The sequence below is a fragment of the Symphalangus syndactylus genome, chromosome 21, assembly GCF_028878055.3.
Source record: "Symphalangus syndactylus isolate Jambi chromosome 21, NHGRI_mSymSyn1-v2.1_pri, whole genome shotgun sequence".
In the NCBI taxonomy this organism is placed as follows: domain Eukaryota; kingdom Metazoa; phylum Chordata; class Mammalia; order Primates; family Hylobatidae; genus Symphalangus; species Symphalangus syndactylus.
The window spans coordinates 16,700,230-16,726,776 of NC_072443.2; the positions used below are offsets into that span (position 1 = coordinate 16,700,230).

The 26,547-nt window shown below is 36.8% G+C and overlaps 1 protein-coding gene and 1 long non-coding RNA gene across 13 annotated transcripts in view; one reads left to right on the forward strand and one right to left on the reverse strand.

The window, feature by feature from the left end:
• Positions 1-26,547, reverse strand: part of ROBO2 (roundabout guidance receptor 2) — a 1,378,235-nt gene that overhangs the window by 745,555 nt on the left and 606,133 nt on the right. The gene's annotated exons all lie outside the window — the stretch shown is intronic.
• LOC134735466 (uncharacterized) lies at positions 1,057-25,862 on the forward strand. The gene is made up of 2 exons (XR_010118604.1): positions 1,057-2,042; positions 22,481-25,862. It is a non-coding gene; the product is annotated as an uncharacterized lncRNA (long non-coding RNA).

The window sequence follows — 26,547 nt, forward strand, 5'->3', positions numbered from 1 at the left end:
TTCTCTCTTTTCCTCATGCTCTGGCTCCCCTTGGTTACATAACTGTCTTTACACCTGTTCATATTTTCCAGAGAGTTAAGAAACCGTTTTTTTTTTAGAATAAAACTCTGGGCTTAAGATCTTAGACATCTTTTTTTAGCTCACCAGATATTATCCACTTACATATGTGAACGTCAGATGCCAGGTTTTAAAAAGAACTTTTATTTTCCCTCAATGAGAAGCCCCTACAAACCATTTTTTGCCATATTTGACACAGCTGGTGAATGAGCAAAAGACACAAATTGTTATAGAATCCAAAAACAAACTGCGCTCTTCTTTCAGCACCACCTGGGGCCTCTTAATGCATGAAGCAGGAAAAGGAAATATGCAAATGTTGATATTCATTTGCATAGCGCTGATTCCACTGAATAGTTTTCTTGGGTGTCCTAATGTTTTCATGATTTTCTCAGCATACACTTATCAATCATTTTTCTTGTCAGGAAGAACCTCATTTTTTGTATGTCCATGTTAAATGTTGCCTGCAGGTACTGCAATTTCTGAATCCTCTCAAGGTAAGAGTTTCCTTGGAAAAGCATAATTCTAGACAGAAAAGAAATCACTCTTACTGAAAAAGCACATCGCAATGATCCTAGTGCATAATAAGCAATAGACTACCAGACTTCCTTCTTTAATGGGAGGTTCGATTACCATACATAGAACATAAAAATGAAGTAGAACCATTACTGCAGTGATGCCAAGCAGCAGTGTTCTGCCCTCCGGGTATGGATGCCACCCTGTCCAAGAGCCCAGCCTTGGTTTGTGGGTTGTCATTATCAATGCCTGTCTTTAAGAGACACTAAAATTTAAAGGCCCCTTTTTAAGCTAAATCTGTCTGCTTTTTTGGTCAACGTGTTGTTTGCGGGGAGAGGATGGGCTGACAATTGATTAGAAAATTCAGCTAGAAGTTTCTCTGTTCCTCAAATGGAAGAGTGTTTTGCATGTTATAAACCCCTAATAAATGAAAAAAAGAAAAAGCAACTGTGTGTAGTATCCCATGATAACCATGAGGGAGGCCAGGTCTCTTGTTCTCACACTCTTTTTGAACTTAAGTAATTTCTTTGGATTTATTCTTTTTCTTTTCTTTTTGAAAAGCTTTAGGAGGAAAAGTTATAGTGCTAGATGGTTTTACTCTTTTTATTAATTGCAGTAATTCATATATAAACATCAGTCTTGACACTATCTCATATGTCTTTTAAAAGAAAATCAGGCCCAGTGTGGTGGCTGTCGTCTGTAATCCCAGCACTTTGGGAGGCCTGGGTGGGAGGATGGCTTCAGCTTGGAAGATTTTGGTAACAAAATGAGACCGTGTCTCTACAAAAAAAAAAAAAACAATAAAAAAATTAGTGGGGCATGGTGCCACGGGCCTGTAGTCCCAGCTGCTCGGGAGGCTGAAGTGGGAGGAATGCCTGGGCCTGGGAGGACAAGGCTGCAGTGAGCTGAGATTGCACCACTACACCCCAACCTTGGTGACAGAACAAGACCCTGTCTCCAAAAAAGGTGCATATCTGTCCATAAAGTCTCTTTTATGTGCATTTTCTAACAATTTCATTTTCTTCACTCAGACGTTCTTAACCAAAGTTAATGATGGCTGCATAAACAAGTCTCATTCAAATACAGATATTCATGTAGTTCATGTCCAAATGTCAGGTAAAAGAGCAGCATATTATAGCAACCCCATCTTTATTAAAAAGGAGTATCTTCTGCAACATTGTATAACTTAATGTATCTGATTTGGACTGTGTCCCCCCAGCCCCCAAATTCATATGTTGAAACCCTGACCCTCCATGTGATGATATCAGGAGGTAAGGCCTTTGGGAGGTGATTAGGTCATGAGGTTGGAGCCCATGTGACTGGGAAATAGTATGATTATATAAGGGGCATAAGCGCTTGCTTCCTGCCTCTGTTCTCCACTGTGTGAGGATACAGCAAGAAGAGAGCTGACTGCAAACTAGGAAGTGGGCCCTCACCACACGCTGGATTTGCTGGTGCCTTGATCCACAACTGTGAGTAATAAATGTTTACTGTTTAGGCCTCCTGGTTTGTGATATTTTTGTTGTAGCAGCCCAAACTTACTTACACAGGATCCTTGCTCTAAGCAAGAAAGGATATGGAAGTCACAGAGCTGCCTCCTGAAAGTCATGCTTTTCACTCTATTTTTTTTTTTTCTTTGAGAGAGAGAGAGTTTCACTCTGTTACCCAGGCTGGAGTGCGGTGACGCGATATTGGCTCACTGCAACCTCCACCTCCTAGGTTCAAGTGAGTCTCCTGCCTCAGCCTCCCGAGTAGCTGTGGTTACAGGCACTCACCACCACACCCAGCACAGCCAGCTAATTTTTATATTTTTAATGGAGACAGAGTTTCACCATGTGGGCCAGGCTGGAGTCAAACTCCTGACCTCAAGTGATCCGCCCGCCTTGGCCTCCCAAAGTCCTGGCGTTACAGGTGTGCCACCGCACCTGGCCAGCTTCTCACTCTAAGCTCTTTTTCACAACACTACTAAGGCTAAAGTCATTCCATATTTTATCCTTTTATGGGGGTTTCTTAGTCCACAGAAGGCACATCATTCAGGTATTTGACACATATATTTCGCAGTGAATTATTTGCTAGACATGGCTAAGCACTGGGAATAGAGTGGTAAATAAAACAGCCATATTCCCAGCTGCCATGCAGCTTACAGTCTGGCAGGGAGAACAACAAGAAATAAACAAAAATAAGGCAGCAAACTGTGATGAATGTTATGAAAATGTTATAAAGAAGAAGGTGTCACATTAACAGATCCGTATTTTAAACTACAAATTGATATTTTAAAGAGGGGTAGAGGAAGTTTCTCTGAAAATCTTATACTGACATTTAAGGTGAATTAGGTTTTGTTCTTCCTTTATAGTCACCTGAATGTGGCAGTGGTAAAACACAATCTATACAAAACACATTGTTTTCAGTAAGAATGGGATGCTGTTCTTGACTTCTTAGAACACCCTGTCCTGTTTTTCATCTTTTGAAATTCTTACTCTGTTTTCCCTTCTTCCAACACGTGCTCCTGTCAGCTTGTTTTATAACCAAATTGAAGAAATTCACTAAAATGCAAACAATATTATCTCTATTTTCCTTCATCTTGGTGTAGTCAAAAGTAATATCTGTATATTGATATCTACAGCAAAAGGCACTGCAATGTTGTATAAATTTGTCCCAATAACTGCACTCAGCCTCCCAGCAACTGACCAAAAATTAAGTTAAAAGCTTATAAGCTACTGAGAGATGACACAGATTTTTTTGGCAACAAGATCCAATAATTATTTCTCCAGTGGCTCTTCAGAAAAGTCAACACTTGTGAAGTAGTAGTAGATATAGGTAGCAGTTATTCATGAAATTAAAAAAAAACAACGTGCAAAATACATGCTATTACCCTCAAAAGAGACTAAACTTTCCTATTTCTCTGCTACTGTCTAATCTATATTTGAGCAGGGAAATTCTGAGTTTGTATCTTAATTCTGAAAGTTTAGTGAACTTGAAAGGGCTTTTACTTTTGGTGTAAGTTCAAAAGGTACTTAGCAGGGAAATCTATGTAATGCTGATAACCTTGGTAGATGTGTGCAATCTATTTAATCTGAGAGGAATACCCTCTCCATGCAACTGAGGATACGTTTTAAAAATTCCCGTGAATATACACATTCAAGGGTAATTGTTACTAACTCCCAGTACAAAATGCTTTGGTATAAATTCTCCTTTTTAAGCTATTATTTTAATTTGCAAAAATGCATTGCTAACCCAACTGAATTCCAATTTGTTTTACGTTTACTCCTCTAAAGGAGTATTATTCCCAGTTACTCCTCTAAAGGAGTATTATTCACTGTTACTCCTCTAAAGGAGGAGTATTTTTCACAGTTACTCATCTAAAGGAGTATTATTCACTAGAAAGAAGTTGGAATGGTCTTGCAGTAGCCCAAAAGTGGCTGAATTGTAGTAATTGCCACATGTTTTTCAGGCAGAATAAATCTGTCAAACATCTACAATGCATTTATTTATTCACCAGAGTTAATTTGTCTTAAAAAAAATCTTAGGTTTTAACTTGATTTATAATACAAAAAATTACTCTTAGATGTAGAATCACAGCCTTCTCAATTTTTTTGTAGTAAGAATAATACGTAGAACTAACATTAAATAAATATTCGCACAAAAATATACACACATACTACAGGTAGAACATATAACTGGTTGATGCTAAATAACAGATCCAGATAATTTTTCATTTAAATTAGCACCAGGGAGTCACTGAATGCTATGCCCTTAGAATGCCTTGCAGGCTTTCACGAGTAGGGAGAGCACGACTCCCTCTGTAATGATGATCTTCAACACAGGTGAAATAACCAGAGAAATGTCTCCTAAAGACCTCTCCCATCACCTAAAATGCTCACTCATCTATCAGCTCAGGCAGTTTTATGGGGAGGGGCACATTTTGAAAGAGGGTCAAAGTTTCAGATTTTAAAGTCGGAAGGCTCATCATGCTTCGCCTTTTCCTTTGTCCTCCCACCTTATTAATTCAAAATTTTTCACAAGGAGTGGCAGTAATTAGACTCAATCTGGACCTCCACCAAGGTTTGCTATCAAATTTCTTTCCTGTTTATGCTTGAGTTACTCAGAAGTTATCTGTGTGCTCTTTGGACATATAAGACCTATTTTTTTTAAGCTCCCTCTGTACAAAGAATGTTATCTTAGCTCACTAGGTTCTGGATTGTATCATTGTACTTCTTTATTTCAAATATCAGAGTAAAGAGTGAACATACTAATTCATCATTAATAGTTCCCTTCTCCCAATTCAGACAAAAACCAAATACTTTTTGTTTAAAAGTTTTCTTTGCCTAAAGTTGAATACACATTGCCTAATTAACGTTCAGTTTAGTGAAACGGAAATTTTATCTATAAATTATTCTCTTATGAAGCAATTATGAAATTGTTTCTGATGTGATGATGCTCACTCCTATTTCTTTCTGAAGTTTTATTTAGGTCATTCATTGGAGAGTCATTAATTGGAAAATGGAGCAATTAGCTATTATCGATTAAAATTGTAAGAACATCTAAGAAATTAATTGGCTACTGATTATTGCATGCTGATAAAGTTGATAGGCTTGTAAAATATTTTATTTACCAAGTGACATTTTAGCCTTTTAAACAACTTATGTTCCTTGATGGACATCCTTAAACAATTTGCGCTGGGTTGTCCCTGTGATCTTTATTATTATTGCAAAAAACTACAAGTAAGAGAAGCATTAATTCAGAAAGAAAATAAATATAATTTTAAAAAACTATCTGTATCTTATTTCTGAATATAAAGCCTTATTGTATCACTAGAACTAAAAAATTTTCATTTGTGATTTGACAATAGGAGCTGCTATCTCATGAACTCCCTAGTAATTTAAGGGATTTTGGGGAGCATCTAATTCAGTATTTCCTGTTACAGAGAAGAAAGCAAATACAGAGAATTAATTTGCTCGGGATCACAAAACTAGACTGAATCAGCATAAGAAAAGTGGATCCTATGTCTAGTGTTCAATATCTTATTTATCAGGCTTTTAGAATTGGTCTTTGGTTTCAATATCTGAAAATTTACATGATAAACTTTACATCTACTTAAAAAATCCTACTGGGGATTAATTTAAAAAATTTTTTTAAGGCAGGGTCCAGCTCTGCTGCCCTTCTGGAGTGCAGTGTTATAATTACAGCTCACTGCAACTTTGACCTCCTGGGCTCAAGTCGTATTTGCCTGCCTTGGCCGCCCAAAGTGCTGGGATTACAGGCATGCGCCACCACACCCAGCAGAATGTTGTGTTTTACTGTTGCTATTGTTGCCTTTTTGGAAATCTTATAGAACCTTTTGATATCTACCTTTTATGCATTGCCAGTCAAAAATAATTTGTATTTAAGTAATTTATGTATGAATTTTGAGAATTAAAAAAATCTTTCAAACTTGGAGATAGTAATAGCATGTATTTGAGGACCTGGGAGAAATGTAATTTTTAGCCAAGGTGATTTTCTAATTATAGGAACTGCTGACACACTTTATTAAGTGACATAATTGGGTACATCAAAGTTGTCCTCACCTAGCCTGTTTTTTGTAGCCTTGATAGTTTCTTCATCACTTGATCATTACTAGGTTTGCCTGGCTCAATTCTAACCCATTTCTTATTCCTTGAATAAACCCAACAGCAACCTCCTTGTATTTTGGTTTAAATTTGAAAGGCACTGCCATGTTTTCCCCCTGATTTTAAGGGGAAAAGGTTTTTCCAATTTTCCTTGCAAATACAAAGTGGCATTAGATTCCTCAGAAACTCAAATAAATCATTAAGAGGTAAAAAGGAAAGGTTATGTCAGATCAATAAGACGTGTGCTTCGTGACAAATACAATACTACTTATTGACAGTCATTTTCATCTCCTTGGAAAGGAGTTTGTTGCGTGCCACAACTATGTTTTTCATCCTGAAAATGAAATTACCACCAAGTACCATACTTTTTCATTCCTTAAAATAAGTTCCTGCTTAGTTACTAAATGAATTCCTCTCACTTGTTTATCTCAGAAGTGCAGATGGTAGATTATAGAACCTTTCCAAACGCACGCCAACACATACACTATTAAAATTATGTATTTTCTCAGAATCATTTAGGGTACAATTTTGTAGAGAGTATTTAAGTAGAGTACTTAATGTATTCCAATGAAGCAAAAAAAGGACTTATCTCCCAAAATCTCTCTTTGAAATAAATACGTGATATATGCCCCTCCTCAAAAGGAAATACATGAAAAATATTTTAATGATTAATGCTTCCTCATATAAATTCACTTAGTGTAAACATTATTTACACAGTAACAATGTATATGATTTCTTTTTTCTTTCTTTCTTTCTTTTTTGAGACAGAGTCTCACTCTGTCACCCAGGCTGGAGTGCAGTGGCGTGATCTGGGCTCACTGCAACCTCCGCCTGCTGGGTTCAAGCGATTCTCCTGCCTCAGCCTCCCAAGTAGCTCAGACTACAGGCGCCCGCCACCACACCTGGCTAATTTTTGTATTTTTAGTAGAGACAGGGTTTCACCATGTTGGCCAGGATGGTCTCGATCTTTTGACCTTGTGATCCACCCACCTTGGCCTCCCAAAGTGCTGGGATTACAGGCACGAGCCACCATGCCCAGCCAACAATGTATATGATTTCTAAAAGTGCCCCTTTCCATAGCCCATTCAAACCAAATTTGTACTGCTTTCTTATCATTTCGTAAGTGTATAAAAAAAAAGAATTCGAATAGCCTCATGTTTAGCAAAATCAACAGACTCATCTACAAGGTGTTGAGGATGTATTAGTTTTTTTTATATTCAGTAAAAGTTTTTGTAGTAGTTAATGACTTAATAAATTTCAAAGATTTTTTTGAACAGTGTCCCAATCAAAACATCTTGAGTAAGGCACTGAAATAATGCTTCTCTAGGAAGACCAATGAGTGGATAAAATGAGGAAATCTTGTACCAACCACTTTGACCTAGGCTTACCTATATTTTACCAGTAATAGCAGCGGTAGTTACATGCCAGTTTTATGTCATTGTAAACATGATTCCATGATGATTTTAGATCTTCACAAAAATAGTGGGAAGAAATGAAATCTCAAAGATGTTAAGAAAATTGTTTAAATTTACAAAGCTCTTGAGAAGGAAATCTGGAACCTTACTTTCTAATTCCAAGTCCAGCACTTATCTCTTCATGTTGTTCTGTCTCCCAAGCATATTTTGTGACAAGGAGAAGGAATGTAAAAATAGACTTTTCCCCTCAAATCATGACTGCTAGTCTCTTGAAAAGATTAACTGAAAGTTTTACATGAAATAAAATTTGTCTTAATTTTTTATTTTAACAAACTAGAATTATGAGACTCTAATGTTGAATAAGACACAAGTATTGAAAGGGTTTCAGAAGATCTAGGTTAAAATGTCAATTTAAAAAACAACCCACTAAGAATGACTGAATAGTTTCAGACACTGAAATGAGAGTAAGTGTAGCTGAGGTTAAATTCTTTTTGAAAAAATTATTATTGGCCGGGCGCGGTGGCTCACGCTTGTAATCCCAGCACTTTGGGAGGCCGAGGCAGGCGAATCACGAGGTCAGGAGATCGAGACCACGGTGAAACCACGTCTCTACTAAAAATACAAAAAATTAGCCGGGCGTGGTGGGCGCCTGTAGTCCCAGCTACTCAGAGAGGCTGAGGCAGGAGAATGGCGTGAACCCAGGAGGCGGAGCCTGCAGTGAGCCGAGATCGCGCCCCTGCACTCCAGCCTGGGCGACAGAGCAAGACTCCGTCTCAAAAAAAAAAAAAAAAAAAAAAAAAAGAAAAAAGAAAAAATTATTATTATTTTTCTTTCAATTTTTTGAGGATTTGGTTACATGAATGAGTTCTATAGTGGTGAGTTCTGAGATTTTAGGGCGCTCATCCCACGAACAGTGAACACTGTAGCCATTATGTCATCTTTTATCCCTTTCCAGAACATCCTCCTCTGTGTCAGTTGAGGTTAAATTCTTTTGATCTTTTATCTCTCGTCCTAGCATATTGCTGACACTGTGTGTGTCTGCGAGTGCACATGCAGAGGCAAGTGTGTGTTTTAATGAGTGAAGATCCTATTTTGGTTTATTTCTATCTGTTTGAATAGATCACTATACAAGGTCAGTGTCTCAAAAGTTTTTCAGTCAAAGTAGACCTGTCACTCAGGCTGGAGTACAGTGATTGGATCGCAGCTCACTGCAACCTCAAACCCTGGGCTCAAAGCAATCCTCCTGCCTTAGCCTCCAGACTAGCTGAGACAACAGGCTGTGTGTGCCACTAAGCCCAGCTAATTTAAAAATAGGTATTTTTTTTTAGAGATGATTACCCAGGCTGGTCTCTAACCCCTGGCCTTAAGCAATTCTCCCTGCTCAGCCTCCCAAAGTGCTGGAATTACAGGCATGAACCGTTGCACCTAAACTAGAAATTATTTTAAGAATTAAAAAGGTTGCACATTATTTTAGTTTTATCCAACTGAAGGAATGATTCAATTATCTTCATATAATGTACCAAGTCCTTCATTTCAACACTACTTTGAAAGTTATAATTCTAATCAACCCACCTAGTAAACAGGCTTCTCATACGCAAGTGTATATGGAACAGTAGAATAACCAACTCTCCTAAGTAAAACCTTTCTTAGTTATAGGTTTCACTTGTATTTGTGATTTGTCCAGTCTTTATTTCCAAAAGTAACCTTTCACCTCTGGTAGTGATTTCTGTGTGCCTCCTGAGTAGCAGTTGTTCACAAAAGGATTATCTAAGTAAATTGCTTGATGCAAAGTTTTGAGTGTAAGGGCTGCAGGAAAAAAGACAGTGTGAAGTTGTGTTGACAAACTTGGTGGGGCTGTGGTTCCGAGAATCTTTCTACTCTGAAAGTTAGTGAAACCAGTCACCTAGTTTTTTTCCTACTAGATGGTGTCACATCAATGACTGATATATCTGGGTCTGTGCTGAGAATGCTGCTTTGTAGGTGAACTACATTTTATTTTAGTCAAGAATTAAAGTTGGAACAGTACCAAAATGTGTGTGCTGCCAAGTTGGAGCAACATATTAAATTTTTAGTGCTGATTCTTTTCCATAAATACTAAACTTCATCCAAAGGACAGAAAGGAATTTATTTTACAAAGAAATGTTTGCAGGGCTTTTTTTTCTTAATTTGGAGGTTGACAATTTTTCTTTGACTTTTGACTTATTTGTAACATGGTATTAAAACAGAAAGGCAGGCTGGGTGTGATGGCTCATGCCTGTAATCCCAGCACTTTGGGAGGCCGAGGTGGGCAGATCACTTGAGATCAGGAGTTTGAGACCAGCCTGGCCGACATGGTGAAAACCCGTTTCTACTAAAAATAGAAAAATTAGCCAGGCATGGTGGTGGGTGCCTATAATCCCAGCTACTCTGGAGGCTGAGGCAGAAGAATTGCTTGAACCTGGGAGGTGGAGGTTATAGTGACCTGAGATCGTGCCAGTGCACTCCAACCTGGGTGACAGAGTAAGACTCCATCTCAAACATACACACACACACACACACAGAGCAAACAAACAGCAGAAAGGCCATGAATATCTATGAGGGTCATTTCCTCTAGCCTTTTATTAATGATTGTTTCCCATTAGATTTCTCCATTACAGTAGCAATTACATAAATTTCTGCTTCTCATACCAGCTTGGGGATCTACTAGACTCCCCAGCACACAGTGGGCACCCCCTCAAAATATTATCAAATTGTTAAATAAATCTTACAGAAAGGAAGAAGTTTTATTTTGTCCCTACTGTTTATCCGTGGGGCAGACTGTATCTGTTACTCCAATAAGCTTGGTTAAATATATCTGATATTGGATACAAGAAGAGAGAGAAAGAAAGAGCTGGAACAAAAGATGAGAGAAATAAAAAATACAGCAATCCAGTCTCGTTCTACTGTAATAATCTAAAATGTTTGCTTTACTGAGGAAGACTATCATCTTCATGTAGGAAAGGCATCTAATTAACTTAAAAATTAACATGTTAAAAAAATAAGGACATTGATTATTTCACATAACAAGGAACCCAAAAAGGAGGGAGTAACGTGGTTGGTGTGATGCCTAAATGACTTTCCTGGGGACTCAGGTTCTTTTTGTCTTTCTTCTCTACCACCCTCCGCCTTAACTTGCTCATCCATCCATTCATTCATTCATTCATTCATGTATTCAACTATGATGCAGGTAATATTATAGACCCTTGGGGATAGAGTAATTAACAAAACAGACAAACAAACAAACAAACAGATAAAAAAACGCTGTCTTCTTTGAAGTTTGCATTCTAGCAGGAGGAAGAAAACCTGTTGGCTTTCTCCCTTAGCCGTGTAACTGAATAACATTTTTCATGAAGTCTAAATTTATTCAGAAGTATAAATGCATCTTAACCAAATATGAATTCAAAATGAGTCATTTAATATACTTGTAGTCAAACTGAGAGATACCAATATAGAGATGAAAAAGGATAAACTAAAATCTATAACATATTGGAGAAAAGGGATGGACATTTAAGAAATTATAATAATAGATACTGTGTAGTAACATGGTTAAGAAAACAGATTTTGGAGTTCAGACTACCTAAGGTCTAATTCCAACAAGGCCATTTACTTTCTGTGTCCTAAGCAGGTTATTTAGCTTCTGTGTGCCATAGTTTCATCATCTGTAAACTGGGTAACAATAACAGCATCTATTACAGTGTTATTCTTCAGATCAAATGAAGTGGCAATTATTTATGTAAATATATATATATATATATATTTACATACTATGTGCCAGGTACCCTTTACTTAATAATAATTATTATCAGATACCACCAAATAAATTGTCAGTTATGTATAATATGTGTTTGCGTAGCTAAATAACCTAATGAATCAAGAAGTTATTTGCAAATTGTTATTGCCCTAATATATTTTATTAAAGTTATTTTATGTAAAATGTATGTAATATGTCCAACATCTACATATATTGCATTGAATTCATATATAGGTAATACATCTCATGCATATTTGGTTATAAAACATACATAAATACTTATATCAAATTATGTAATTTTGTGCAAATATAGTATTAAAAGAAAAAGTTTCTTCTGGTGTTAAGTAATAATAATTTTATAAATGTCAGTTTTTGACATGAGAATTATTAGTAGATTTTATAAAGGCTTTTTATAATTACCTGTGGACCACAATAATCAATTGTCCATAGACTCACTGAATTTGAGATAAGCAGTTCATTTTCTGTGTGGTTGCTATAACAAATGCAAGCCATGGAGAAGAAAAACAAATGAAAGATTTTATTGATAGCTATCAGTTCTTACATTTGTCTTCAAAACTATCCATTGATGAGAAAAAATAAAGCTATTAAGAGATGAAAAATTGAGTTAACTCCAGGAACTAATTTGGGAAACGTGAGTAACAGGTTTTACTGTACTGATTCTGACAAATATTTACATCAGAATCTTTAAAGGATAACATTCTAGTAACTCCGTACTCATAAATGATGGCTGAATGAGGAGCAGAAATAAGAAGCATGTAAGACAGTCATAGTAATTTATGTTGAGAAAAACTACAACAAAAGATTCTCATTATATCTTGTGTTTTTACATATGACTTATAATTTTCAGCAATGGCAGTATCCTGGTGGAAAGGATAAGGGATATTGTTTTTAATTAGGTAATCCCCAGAAAGGCCAGGACAGTGAAAAGGGACTGAAGGAGAGGTCCGAAAATGTGGGTTTGGGTCATATCTAGCTTGGTATTGGCTTTTCTGTGCTTTTAAAATAAGATAAGATTTTATTATTTGGACCAATGAGAACAAACCATAGTATCCTCAAGAAATTCTGATACTTGAAAATGTAAATGTTAAAAATATATATATTTTCAAGTGTCAGATCAGAACATAAGCCTTCTTTAACTCTACACGCATCTCCCTTGATAGTTTCCGACTTTCTTTCTCTTGTGTGCCTCCTATACATGATTGCCTTTTCCTTTTGTTTCTCACCATCTTAATTTCATCCCGATTATAATGCTTCCCCTTTCTGACAAATAGGACCTGTGGTAGAGGAACTAAAGATCAGAGAGGAAAACTGTGACTCTTCCTCAGTTGTCTCCTACATAGTGGCTGGGATAAAACATCAATCTCTCAATATACTCCCACTCATTTATCTAACCCATATCCTTGCAAAGTAATGTCTAAGAGAGGCTGAAATTAAGTGAAACTCTGAAACAAAGTCATTCTTCCAGTAATAGTCACGTTTAAAAAACAGAAAGAAAGCAAAACTTTGGAGGTAGCCTGTATGTTTTCTAAAAACAAACAAACAAACAAAAAACTTAATCACTTTTCATTACTTATAGAATAATACTGCCATAACTGTCAAACAACTATGCAGTTTGGAGAAAAGAAAAAGAAGTATTAAAGGGTCCCTCTACCAGACTTAGTCATGGGCAAGAGAAACATGAATCAGAAATAAAAGTTGGTGGTATCACAGAGGCAAATAAGAGCTTTATGTTTTGGGAATACAAAATATAAGATGTTCTTTGCCTGGGAAAGGCTCACATTTATGGAGAATGTGCAGACAGAAGATTAGGCAGAGCAGGGATTCAGGACCAAACTAAGATGTCTCCTTAGATTAACTGGGCTACAGGAGCCAGTTCTTAAATCCCAGACCCTCTGAGCCACAGGATGGAGAACTGTCAATCTCATTTGCCAGCAGGTGGGGGCAGTAAGAAAGGAGTGGAATTGCTTAGTTCTTTCACTGAAGAGAGATGAAACTGGTACTGCATCTGAAACAAAAGCATGTGTTCTTTTAAAGAATCATTCTTTTAAATAGATATTAAGCCCTAGTATATTATTATGAAAGTAAAATTCTTCAATTATATTTGGTTCAGTAGGTTTTGTCAGCTTAGCAATAAATGTAACTGTTATATTTGGCAACATTACCATTAGAAAATGTACTGAAAGACAATCTGAAGAACAGCTTTTTCTATAAATCACACATGTTGTTGTAGTTTCCATATGATGAGCAATTCCTATATTTCCATGATTAAATCATGTCTTTACCCAAGCAGAAATAAGCATACATCATTAAGGATACAGTAAACAGAGCTTTTTGTTTTTCAGCAAATTATTTACAAATAAATTCTTAAAAATAGTTAAAATGAATAATAAAAAGTACATGTTTTTTCTCCATGTAAATTATTATGTATTTAGGGGGAGATTGATAAATTTTATGAGATGATTAACAAAAAAAAATAGCCTTAAGTTTTTCATGCACTTTTTTTGTGAAGGTAACAGAGACTGTTAGAAGTGAAATAGTGGAGAAAACTCTGGCAACGTGATAAAATGAATACAAATTTCTTTTCTTTTTCTTTTCTTCCCAAGTACAAGTTCCTTTGCCTCTTACACCAAATGGCTGCAGTGAGCAACAGGGTGCATGTAAACTCAGACTGTTTCAGTTTCTAGAAAAATATTTGAAGGAGAGAAAGTAATGGGAGAATAAGGGTAGAAAAGAAAAGAAGAAGCAAACGGCTATCGGGGAATTCTGTGCCTATTGTTACACAAGAATAGTCAACAGCAATCCCATGTAAATGATTTGGTTTCCCTGGTTCCCTCAAAATAAAGAATGAACTGAATTGGGCTATGCCTATTTGCCCTTGGAGCTTGGCAAATCTAGGATATTGAAGGGAAGTTTGTGAGAGGAAAGAGAGAAAAGCCTCCTTATTTATAAACTACCAATATTGGGATGGTGTGGGGGATGGAGAACAACTTTCTTTCCTTCAATTGCAGGACCACTGAAAGGTACTCTAAAAACCACACCTGAGTTTCACTGAATCATCAATGAAAACAAACCTGTGCAATTGACAGTCAGAGAGACATTGTTCAAGTACAATTGACTCCCAGAAGAATACAGCCACTGAAGAGAGACTGGAAAACTATATAATAGAGGGGTAAAGTTGGAGCATTTAAGGATTGAAGAAGGATATAGGCAGAAGAAAAAGTCTCTTAATAATTTTATCAAGCCAATATAACTTATAGTGTGATAAAGATGGTACTAAAAACAGGTTAAGAGAAACATAGCTTTTGATAAAGATGCAAAAAGTTAAAATATAAAATGATAAAACCACTCAGGGTTTATTTTGAGAATGCAAGGTTAGTTCAATTTCAGGCATTTTTTCTACATAAGGTATTATATTAATCAATAAGAAAACTGTACTATAATATTAACACATATTAAGAAAATCACATAAAATTGAACTGCCATTGGTAATAAATATTCTTTGTAAAACAAGAATGGTGAAAAACTACATAAATAAGATAAAATCTATCAAAATTCAACAGAAAATGTCATCCAAGTAATGAAACACTAAAAACATCAATTAAAACAAGAGCTCAATGAGAATGCCTATTATTATTATTATATAACATAGTTTCGGTGTGATTAATGAAATAAGATCTTTTTAAAACAGTAACAGAAAGGAAAATATAAACCAGTCTCCTTATGATAGGATTATATGCTTACAATACCAAATAAACTTTTATAAAAATCTACAATTAACGAGAATTGGGTAGTGGTCAAGTAAAATGTGAATACAAGACAATCAGCAGGTTTACTCTAGCAATAAGCAATGAAAAATAAAATTTGCAACAGGGAAAATGTTAAAAGCTATGGAATTAATCTAACAAGTTACAAAATCTAGCCAAAGAACACTATAGAATCTTATTTGAAATTATTAAAAGGTCCAGACAACTGAAAAGCAAAGTACATTTTGAGACATTTTTCAAAATAAATGTATAAATTTGATTAAAATCACATTAAACTACACCTGATATTTTCTAGCATTTTATGAAATTATCTTAAAATTTGCATAAAATGCCCAATATAGCTTGAAAAGTTAATAAAAAGTAGAATAGTAAGAGTGCACTCTCACCAGATGTCAAAACAACTAATAAACTTACATAGCATTGCCAAATAAATAGAGTAGTGCATAGGAACAGAGAATGTAGTATTATAGCCTATATATATGAAAATAAGACCACTAGTATAAAATGCTGAATAATGCAAAAAAAGCTATTTATTACATTATAGCTATTGAAGTAAAAAGTAGGTATACATAGAGGGGTGGAACCAAGATGGCCTAATAGGAACAGCTCCGGTCTACAGCTCCCAGTGTGAGCGGCATAGAAGACAGGTGATTTCTGCATTTCCATTTGAGGTACCGGGTTCATCTCACTAGGGAGTGCAAAACAGTGGGTGCAGGACAGTTGGTGCAGCGCACTGTGCACGAGCCGAAGCAGGCGAGGCATTGCCTCACTCGGGAAGCACAAGGGGTCAAGGGGTTCCCTTTCCTAGTCAAAGAAAGGGGTAACAGACGGCACCTGGAAAATCGGGTCAGTCCCACCCTAATACTGCGCTTTTCCAATGGGCCTGGAAAATGGCACACCAGGAGATTGTGTCCCACACCTGGCTCGGAGGGTCCTATGCCCACAAAATCTCACGGATTGCTAGCACAGCAGTCTGAGGTCAAACTGCAAGGTGGAAACAAGGCTGGGGGAGGGGCGCCCACCATTGTCCAGGTTTGCTTAGGTAAACAAAGCAGCCAGGAAGCTCGAACTGGGTGGAGCCCAGCACAGCTCAAGGAGGCCTGCCTGCCTCTGTAGGCTCCACCTCTGGGGGCAGGGCACAGACAAACAAAAATTCAGCAGGAACCTCTGCAGACTTAAATGTCCCTGTCTGACAGCTTTGAAGAGAATAGTGGTTCTCCCAGCACGCAGCTGGAGATCTGAGAACGGACAGACTGCCTCCTAAAGTGGGTCCCTGACCCCTGAGAAGCCTAACTGGAAGACACCCCTCAGTAGGGACAGACCGACACCTCACTCAGCCAGGTACTCCTCTGAGACAAAACTTCCAGAGGAACTATCAGACAGCTGAATTTGTGGTCTCATGAAAATCCACTGTTCTACAGCCACTGCTGCTGACACTCAGCCAAACAGGGTCTGGAGTGGACCTCTAGCAAACTCCAACAGACCTGCAGCTGAGGATCCTGTCTGGTAGAAGGAATACTAACAAACAGAAAGGACACCCACACCAAAAACCCATCTGTACATCACCATCATCAAAGACCAAAAGCAGACAAAACCACAAAGATGGGGAAAAAACAGAGCAGAAAAACTGGAAACTCTAAAAAGCAGAGCACCTCTCCTCCTCCAAAGGAACGCAGTTCCTCACCAGCAACGGAACAAAGCTGGATGGAGAATTACTTTGACGAGTTGAGAGAAGAAGGCTTCAGATGATCGAACTACTCCGAGCTATGGGAGGAAATTCAAAACAATAGCATAGAAGTTAAAAACTTTGAAAAAAAATTAGACGAATGGATAACTAGAATAACCAATGGAGAGAAGGGCTTAAAGGAGCTGATGGAGCTGAAAGCCAAGTTTCGAGAACTACGCAAAGATTGCAGAAGCCTCGGGAGCTGATGAAATCAACTGGAAGAAGGGGTATCAGTGATGGAAGATGAAATGAATGAAGCAAGAAGGGAAGTTTAGAGAAAAAAGAATAAAAAGAAACGAACAAAGCCTCCAAGAAATTTGGGATTATGTGAAAAGACCAAACCTACGTCTGATTGGTGTACCTGAAAATGACAGGGAGAATGGAACCAAGTTGGAAAACACTCTGCAAGATATTATCCAGGAGAACTTCCCCAATCAAGCAAGGCAGGCCAACATTCAGATTCAGGAAACACAGAGAACACCACAAAGATACTCCTTGAGAAGAGCAACTCCAAGACACATAATTGTAAGATTCACCAAAGTTAAAATGAAGGAAAACATGTTAAGGGCAGCCAGAGAGAAAGGTCGGGTTACCCACAAAGGGAAGCCCATCAGACTAACAGCTGATCTCTTGGCAGAAACTCTACAAACCATAACAGAGTGGGGGCCGATATTCAATATTTAAAAAAAAAGAATTTTCAACCCAGAATTTCATATCCAGCCAAACTAAGCTTCATAATTGAAGGAGAAATAAAATACTTTACAGACAAGCAAATGCAGAGTGATTTTGTCACCACCAGGCCTGCCCTAAAAGAGCTCCTGAAGGAAGCACTAAACATGGAAAGGAACAACCGGTATCAGCCACTGCAAAAACATGCCAAATTGTAAAGACCATCGAGGCTAGGAAGAAACTGCATCAACTAACGAGCAAAATAACCAACTAACATCATAATGACAGGATCAAATTCACACATAACGATATTAACTTTAAATGTAAATGGGCTAAATGCTCCAATTAAAAAACACAGACTGGCAAACTGGATAAGGAGTCAAGACCCATCAGTGTGCTGTATTCAGGAAACCCATCTCACGTGCAGAGACACACATAGACTCAAAATAAAGGGATGGAGGAAGATCTATCAAGCAAATGGAAAACAAAAAAAGGCCGGGGTTGCAATCCTAGTCTCTGATAAAATAGACTTTAAACCAACAAAGATCAAAAGAGACACAGAAGGCCATTACATAATGGTAAAGGGATCAATTCAACAAGAAGAGCTAACTATCCTAAATATATATGCACCCAACACAGGAGCACCCAGATTCATAAAGCAAGTCCTGAGTGATTTACAAAGGGACTTAAACTCCCACACAATAATAATGGGAGATTTTAACACCTCACTGTCAACATTAGACAGTTCAACAAGACAGAAAGTTAACAAAGATATCCAGGAATTGAACTCAGCTCTGCACAAAGTGGACCTAATAGACATCTACAGAACTCTCCACCCCAAATCAACAGAATACACATTTTTCTCAGCACCACACCACACCTATTCCAAAATTGACCACATAGTTGGAAGTAAAGCTCTCCTCAGCAAATGTAAAAGAACAGAAATTATAACAAACTGTCTCTCAGACCACAGTGCAATCAAACTAGAACTCGGGATTAAGAAACTCACTCAAAACCGCTCAACTACATGGAAACTGAACAACCTGCTCCTGAATGACTACTGGGTACATAATGAAATGAAGGCAGAAATAAAGATGTTCTTTGAAACCAAGGCGAACAAAGACACAACATACCAGAATCTCTGGGACACATTCAAAGCAGTGTGTAGAGGGAAATTTATAGCACTAAATGCCCACAAGAGAAAGCAGGAAAGATCCAAAATTGACATCCTAACATCACAATTAAAAGAACTAGAAAAGCAAGAGCAAACACATTCAAAAGCTAGCAGAAGGCTAGAAATAACTAAAATCAGAGCAGAACTGAAGGAAAGAGAGACACAAAAAACCCTTCAAAAAATTAATGAATCCAGGAGCTGGTTTTTTGAAAAGATCAGCAAAACTGATAGACCACTAGCAAGACTAATAAAGAAGAAAAGAGAGAAGAATCAAATAGATGCAATAAAAAATGAAAAAGGAGTTATCACCACCGATCCCACAGAAATACAATATACCATCAGAGAATACTACAAACACCTCTACGCAAATAAACTAGAAAGTCTAGAAGAAATGGATAAATTCCTCGACAAATACACCCTCCCAAGACTAAACCAGGAAGAAGTTGAATCTCTGAATAGACCAATAACAGGCTCTGAAATTGTGGCAATAATCAATAGCTTACCAACCAAAAAGAGTCCAGGACCTGATGGATTCACAGCCGAATTCTACCAGAGGTACAAGGAGGAACTGGTACCATTCCTTCTGAAACTATTCCGATTGATCGAAAAAGAGGGAGTCCTCCCTAACACATTTTATTGGGCCAGCATCATCCTGATACCAAAGCCTGGTAGAGACATAATCAAAATAGAGAATTTCAGACCAATATTCTTGATGAACATTGATGCAAAAATCCTCAATAAAATACTGGCAAACTGAATCCAGCAGCACATCAAAAAGCTTATCCACCATGATCAAATGGGCTTCATCCCTGGGATGCAAGGCTGGTTCAACATACGCAAATCAATAAATGTAATCCAGCATATAAACAGAACCAAAGACGAAAACCACATGATTATCTCAATAGATGCAGGAAAGGCCTCTGACAAAATTCAACAACCCTTCATGCTAAAAACTCTCAATAAATTCGGTATTGATGGGATGTATCTCAAAATAATAAGAGCTATCTATGACAAACCCACAGCCAATATCATACTGAATGGGCAAAAACTGGAAGCATTCGCTTTGAACACTGGCACAAGACAGGGATGCCCTCTCTCACCACTCCTATTCAACATAGGGCTGGAAGTTCTGGCCAGGGCAATCAGGCAGGAGAAGGAAATAAAGAGTATTCAATTAGGAAAAGAGGAAGTTAAATTGTCCCTCTTTGCAGATGACATGATTGTATACCTAGAAAACCCCATTGTCTCAGCCCAAAATCTCCTTAAGCTGATAAGCAACTTCAGCAAAGTCTCAGGATACAAAATTAATGTACAAAAATCACAAGCATTCTTGTACACCAATCACAGACAAACAGAGAGCCAAATCGTGAGTGAACTCCCATTCACAATTGCTTCAAAGAGAATAAAATACCTAGGAATCCAACTTACAAGGGATGTGAAGGACCTCTTCAAGGAGAACTACAAACCACTGCTTAATGAAATAAAAGAGGATACAAACAAATGGAAGAACATTCCATGCTCATGGGTTAGAAGAATCAATATCGTGAAAATGGCCATAATGCCCAAGGTAATTTATAGATTCAATGCCATCCCCATCAAGCTACCAATGACTTTCTTCACAGAATTGGAAAAAACTACTTTAAAGTTCATATGGAACCAAAAAAGAGCCCACATTGCCAAGTCAATCCTAAGCCAAAAGAACAAAGCTGGAGGCATCACGCTACCTGACTTCAAACTATACTACAAGGCTACAGTAACCAAAACAGCATGGTACTGGTACCACAACAGAGACATAGATCAATGGAACAGAAGAGAGCCCTCAGAAATAATGCCACATATCTACAGCTATCTGATCTTTGACAAACCTGACAAAAACAAGCAATGGGGAAAGGATTCCCTATTTAATAAATGGTGCTGGGAAAACTGGCTAGCCATATGTAGAAAGCTGAAACTGGATCCCTTCCTTACACCTTATACAAAAATTAATTCAAGATGGATTAAAGACTTACATGTTAGACCTAAAACCATAAAGACCCTAGAAGATAGCCTAGGCAATACCATTCAGGACATAGGCGTGGGCAAGGACTTTATGTCTAAAACACCAAAAGCAATGGCAACGAAAGCCAAAATTGACAAATGGGATCTAATTAAACTAAAGAGCTTCTGCCCAGCAAAAGAAACTACCATCAGAGTGAACAGGCAACCTACAGAATGGGAGAAAATTTTTGCAACTTACTCATCTGACAAAGGGCTAATATCCAGAATCTACAATGAACTCAAACAAATTTACAAGAAAAAAGAAACAACCCCATCAAAAAGTGGGCAAAGGACATGAACAGACACTTCTCAAAAGAAGACATTTATGCAGCCAAAAAACACATGAAAAAATGCTCATCATCACTGGCCATCAGAGAAATGCAAATCAAAACCACAATGAGATACCATCTCACACCAGTTAGTATGGCCATCACTAAGAAGTCAGGAAACAACAGGTGCTGGAGAGGATGTGGAGAAATAGGAACACTTTTACACTGTTGGTGGGATGGTAAACTAGTTCAACCATTGTGGAAGTCAGTGTGGCGATTCCTCAGGGATCTAGAACTAGAAATACCATTTGACCCAGCCATCCCATTACTGGGTATATACCCAAAGGACTATAAATCATGCTGCTATAAAGACACACGCACACATATGTTTATTGCAGCACTATTCATAATAGCAAAGACTTGGAACCAACCCAAATGTCCAACAACGATAGAGTGGATTAAGAAAATGTGGCACATATACACCATGGAATACTATGCGCCATAAAAAATGATGAATTCATGTCCTTTGTAGGGACATGAATGAAACTGGAAAACATCATTCTCAGTATACTATCACAAGGACAAAAAACCAAACACCGCATTTTCTCACTCATAGGTGGGAATTGAACAATGAGAACTCATGGACACAGGCAGGGGAACATCACACTCCGGGGACTGTTGTGGGTTGGGGGGAGTAGGGAGGGACAGCATTAGGAGATATACCTAATGCTAAATGACGAGTTAATGGGTGCAGCAAACCAACACGGCACATGGATACATATGTAACAAACCTGCACATTGTGCACATGTACCCTATAACCTCATGTATAATAATAATAATAATAAAAAAGTAGGTATAAAGAAATGTCCACCAATAATGTCATGGTACCTCCATTGTATATAATATCATGTCACTTTTAAATAAGAATGAATTTAGTCTAGATTAAGATAAATGTTCATATTATTATTGAGTGAGAAAAATAATATACCAAAAATCTACTTAATATTCATTTTTATAAAACAGTAAAAAATTATATAAAACATGTTTAAAAAAGAGGATTTATGAATGCAGGAAAAAATATGGAAGGATACATATTGGGTTTTCAACATGAGTACCGTTAGGTGTGTATGGCGAAAAGTAGGAAGGAGCAGGAAGAAAAAAAATTAGGATTGAACCAAACTAAATAAGAAGAAAAATAAAAATTTGTGCTAAAATCTTATCTTTGATGAAATGTATGCATATATGTTAGTTGCATATATGAACATGTTTTTTAAGAAATTTAAGAGGATCAAAAAGTGCTTTAACAAGAAAATATCCATTGTTCTTAAGCAACTGGGTAAAAAAATAAAAAGAATTAATTAACGAACTTCTTCCTGACTTAAAACTGTCTTTCAATAACTAGAAGGCATTTGGAATAAGTATTTTATATTATATATTATCTATTTCTGTATTTTTTTAGGGGGGGATGAAATTTCGTTCCTGTTGCCCAGGCTGGAGTACAATGGTGGGATCTCAGCTCACTGCAACCTGTGCCTCCCAGTTTCAAGCAAATCTTCTGCCTCAGCCTTCCAAGTAGCTGGGATTACAGGCATGAGCCAACATGCCCGGCCTTCTGCATCATCTTTAAAGAAAGAAAATTATTTTTCTATTTCTTTAATAGATATATGTTGAGTGCCTATTATGAGCCAAGGATTGAAAGGGATATAAATCATTTTGAAATTCTTGCCTGAGAGCCTATATTCCAATGCAAGAGGGGAAAAATAAAAATTAAAGTTAAATATCTAATATTTTATGTAGGGGTATATTCTATAGATAAAATAAATTAGGAAAAGTGGCAGAGAATACTGAGAGTGTTGCAATTTGATTCAGGTTAGTCAGTGAAAAATGACAGGACCCAAACTAACCCTCATATTTGGTGCTGGTATAGTTATGCTGCCATTATTGGGCAAATTAAATTAGCTCAGGGTCTCATTAAGTGAGAGGTCTCCCTCCAATGTATTTTATTTATGTTTGGACTCTGTTTTGTACAATACTTAATTTATTCCTAAGCAATAATTTGGCTTAGATTATTCAGCCTAAACAACACAAGATTGTGAATTTATGTTTCTTCGTTCTATTTTCCTTTCAGAGTAACTGTGAGCAGAGCTGCTGTAAAACACCAGATGGAAAGGAAACAGTTCAACACCATCTTTTCTTCATCTGCATTGCTGTGGCACTCAGCTTCTCACTGCACACAGGAACTTGGAAATTCCAGGCTTCAGATGTGGTCACATGAATCCTCTGCTGACTATTACAGATTTGCCTTCAAATGAGCCACAGGAATGTTTATTTCTTAATAATCAACAGCAGCTTCTCTTGTAATGTGTTTTAATGTTTTTAGATATCGTCTAGTACCATTGGTCCCAAATTCCAGCCTTAACTGGCAGGCTGCTTTCCTTATGGGAGTTTTCCAATAACCAACGTTGTTTCTTACCCTTTCCAAGGACGATGGGGAAAAGAATCTTCTAGAGTCTTGAGAAAAGCATGACAATCCAGGATTTATTGACATTGAAAATACTTTTATTGATTTGGCCCAACTTCCCCATCGTGCAACTTGTCACATCATGACACCATCTGAAATGATAAACTTTGTAGAGAATTGCCATGGAAAGGTCTTCTCCAACCAACCTAAGCTTAGAGTCAAACTTAAGGCAAACTTTGGGAAAGAGGCCACTCCCACTCTGTGACAGAGGGTGATACGGTTTGGCTCTATGTCCCCACCCAAATCTCATCTTGTAGTTTCCATAATTCCCACATGTTGGGGGAGGGACCTGGTGGGAGATGATTGAATTATGGGGGCGGATCTTTCCCGTGCCGTTCTTGTGATAGTGAATGAGGCTCACGAAATCTGCTGGTTTTAAAAACAGCTTGTGCCCTGCACAAGCTCTCTCTTTGCCTGCTGCCATCCACTTAAGCTGTGGCTTGCTCCTCCTTGCCTTCTGCCAGGATTGTGAGGCCTCCCTAGCCATGTGGAATTGTAAGTTTAATAAACCTCATTCTTTTGTATATTGTCCAGTCTCAGGTGTGTCTTTATCAGCAGTGTGAAAACAGACTAATACAGAGGGTGATAAAAATATTACTCCTCTTTAATATTGCTCCCAAGGAATTCCCTACGGTTAAAAAATATATACTAATGAGGACAAAACATATACTAATGAGCATCATAATATATGGTTAAGACTCATCTGATTCTCAATGATTTTGTTTCTGTGACTTAAAAAACAAAAAGGTACAAGGCCCATGAAATGAATCACACCTCAGAGGAGGGAAGAGAATGAAAGCTTGATGAGGGAAGGGCTTTGTCTAAGTTGCTCACCTTAAATAATGTCAAACACTCAGGAGGTATTCAATAAATGTTTGATTAATAAATGAAAAACAGCATGTCCTTGTTAAATAGATCGCAAGTCCGTATCTTTATAAATTAAAGCATTATCCTTTCTATGAAAAGAAAATGGTTATTGAAGAAATTGAATAAAAAGTGTAACTTGAAAATGTTAGTGCACAAAGTAAAATCACGTTCAAGTGTTTGGAAGGCAAGACAAAAGTCCACCTCAGAGATAACTTCCAGACCCTAAGCAGGAGGCATATTTAAATCCAAAGGTATATTTTTACCTCTGCTGTATTGTTATACTGTGCTCTTTTTTCCATTTACTTGATAACCATCACACATACATGAACTTGAATGTTTTTGACATAGGAAATGGATTAAATTTTTACTTTTTTAAGCATCCTAATTATTTTTTTCTCTTAGATAACAGTTGAAAAAAATTTGTGAACAGGATTTTAAATCCCTGATCAAAAGCTCTATCAAAACTTCCCCCTATTACCTTGAAAAATAAATCTGTTTTTATTTATAGTTCTATACAAGGTTGGCTATAAAAAGGAGACTTTCCATTTGGAGAAAGCAGTATTGTTGTGTACATTCTACATCCGGTACTGGTGATTTTGGAAACACATGGAATGGGTGTTCAATTGCCCTTCCTTTATGTCTTAGGATGTTTATGAGACCCATTCTTCTCCACTGTCACATAAAGGAAGGGGCTGTGTTCTTGAATGTCCACAGTTCCTGATCTAAAGTGTTTGCACATAAAGGAAATATAATAAATACCAGATAGAAGTACTCTTTTTCTTTCTATGCTGCATATAATAGAACATATATTTTTGACAAATATTTATATAATTTAAGAACTTGAGATGACCCTGAAAGTGCAGAAACATTTTAGTTAATATAATAAGGATTCTTCACACCAGCATACTGCTGAAGGAAAACTTGCTGTTCTCAAACAAATGTAAGGAGAATCACTGAACTGATGAAGACTAAGTAAAATTCCTCCTAAAAATGAATTTATGGGGGTAGGTTGACTCAATTTTTTATCCGAACTTCAAACTGAGAATTGTTAATGTTCATTTGTAAAATTACAATGTGAGATTATGAATATAAAATATAGGATCTTAGCATGTAACCCATTGTTATTAAAGTGTGTTTTACAAATATCGCAATTAGATGTAGACATTATGAATTAGATTTTTATGTGTATGTGTATTAAAGTTTTTGCTATTTATACATATTACTTATAAAATATATGTGCCTTCTTAAGAATAAGTCTTTTAAAATGGTAAATTAATACTCATTTTAGATGGATTTATTGAATTACACCTGTTGGCACTGTTTGTCTTAATTTTGGGATGTCTTATGCTATTGAATTGTGTTAAAACTGTACTACAATTATAAAGGCAATTCAAATTGTAAAATAGCACTTTAAAAATAAAGCCTTTAATAAATAAAATAAACTTTTATGGAAGTGTTTTATCCTATGGTCTTTCCATGAGATTTAAAAATTTCAATTACATAATAAAATGCACCAAAGGAATCATCAATATGTAATATCTGCTATTGTCAGTTCCATGGAGGAGAACGTCCCTTATGAGAGACAATGCACCCATTTCCACTCAGACCCTTCAGTGACCAAGCAGCAATCTTACCATCAGGAATGTGTTGACATGAAAATATACTTTAGAAAACCAGGTAAATTAACAACAAAGGTAAAACAACTACACTAGAAAATTTTACAAACAGCAAATCAGTTATGGACAGTTTTTTGTTGTTGTTCATTAATTGTTCAATTAACTGTACATAAGTATATAACAACATGCTATCAACATTGGATATAGCCATTGGACAGCCAAATGAAGAGAAAGTTTCCATGTAATTATTCATCAATTTACTCAGTAACATATAAACCGCATATTCCATATCCAGTTCTTAAAAATTTCAAAAAAAATTGAGGGCCACTCTATCCTGGATAAATTTTAATTTTAACAAAGTAAACAGAAGATACATTCACTGAAGGAAAGAAGCACATTGATAAGGCCAATTTGATCTTTAGGGCCCTCTAGTTTTAACTGAGGTACTTTTTTTCCCCTAGTACTTGTCACTTCTTTAGAATCATGTCATGTAGGTTGGTTTACGGTGTCTGCACTTTATAT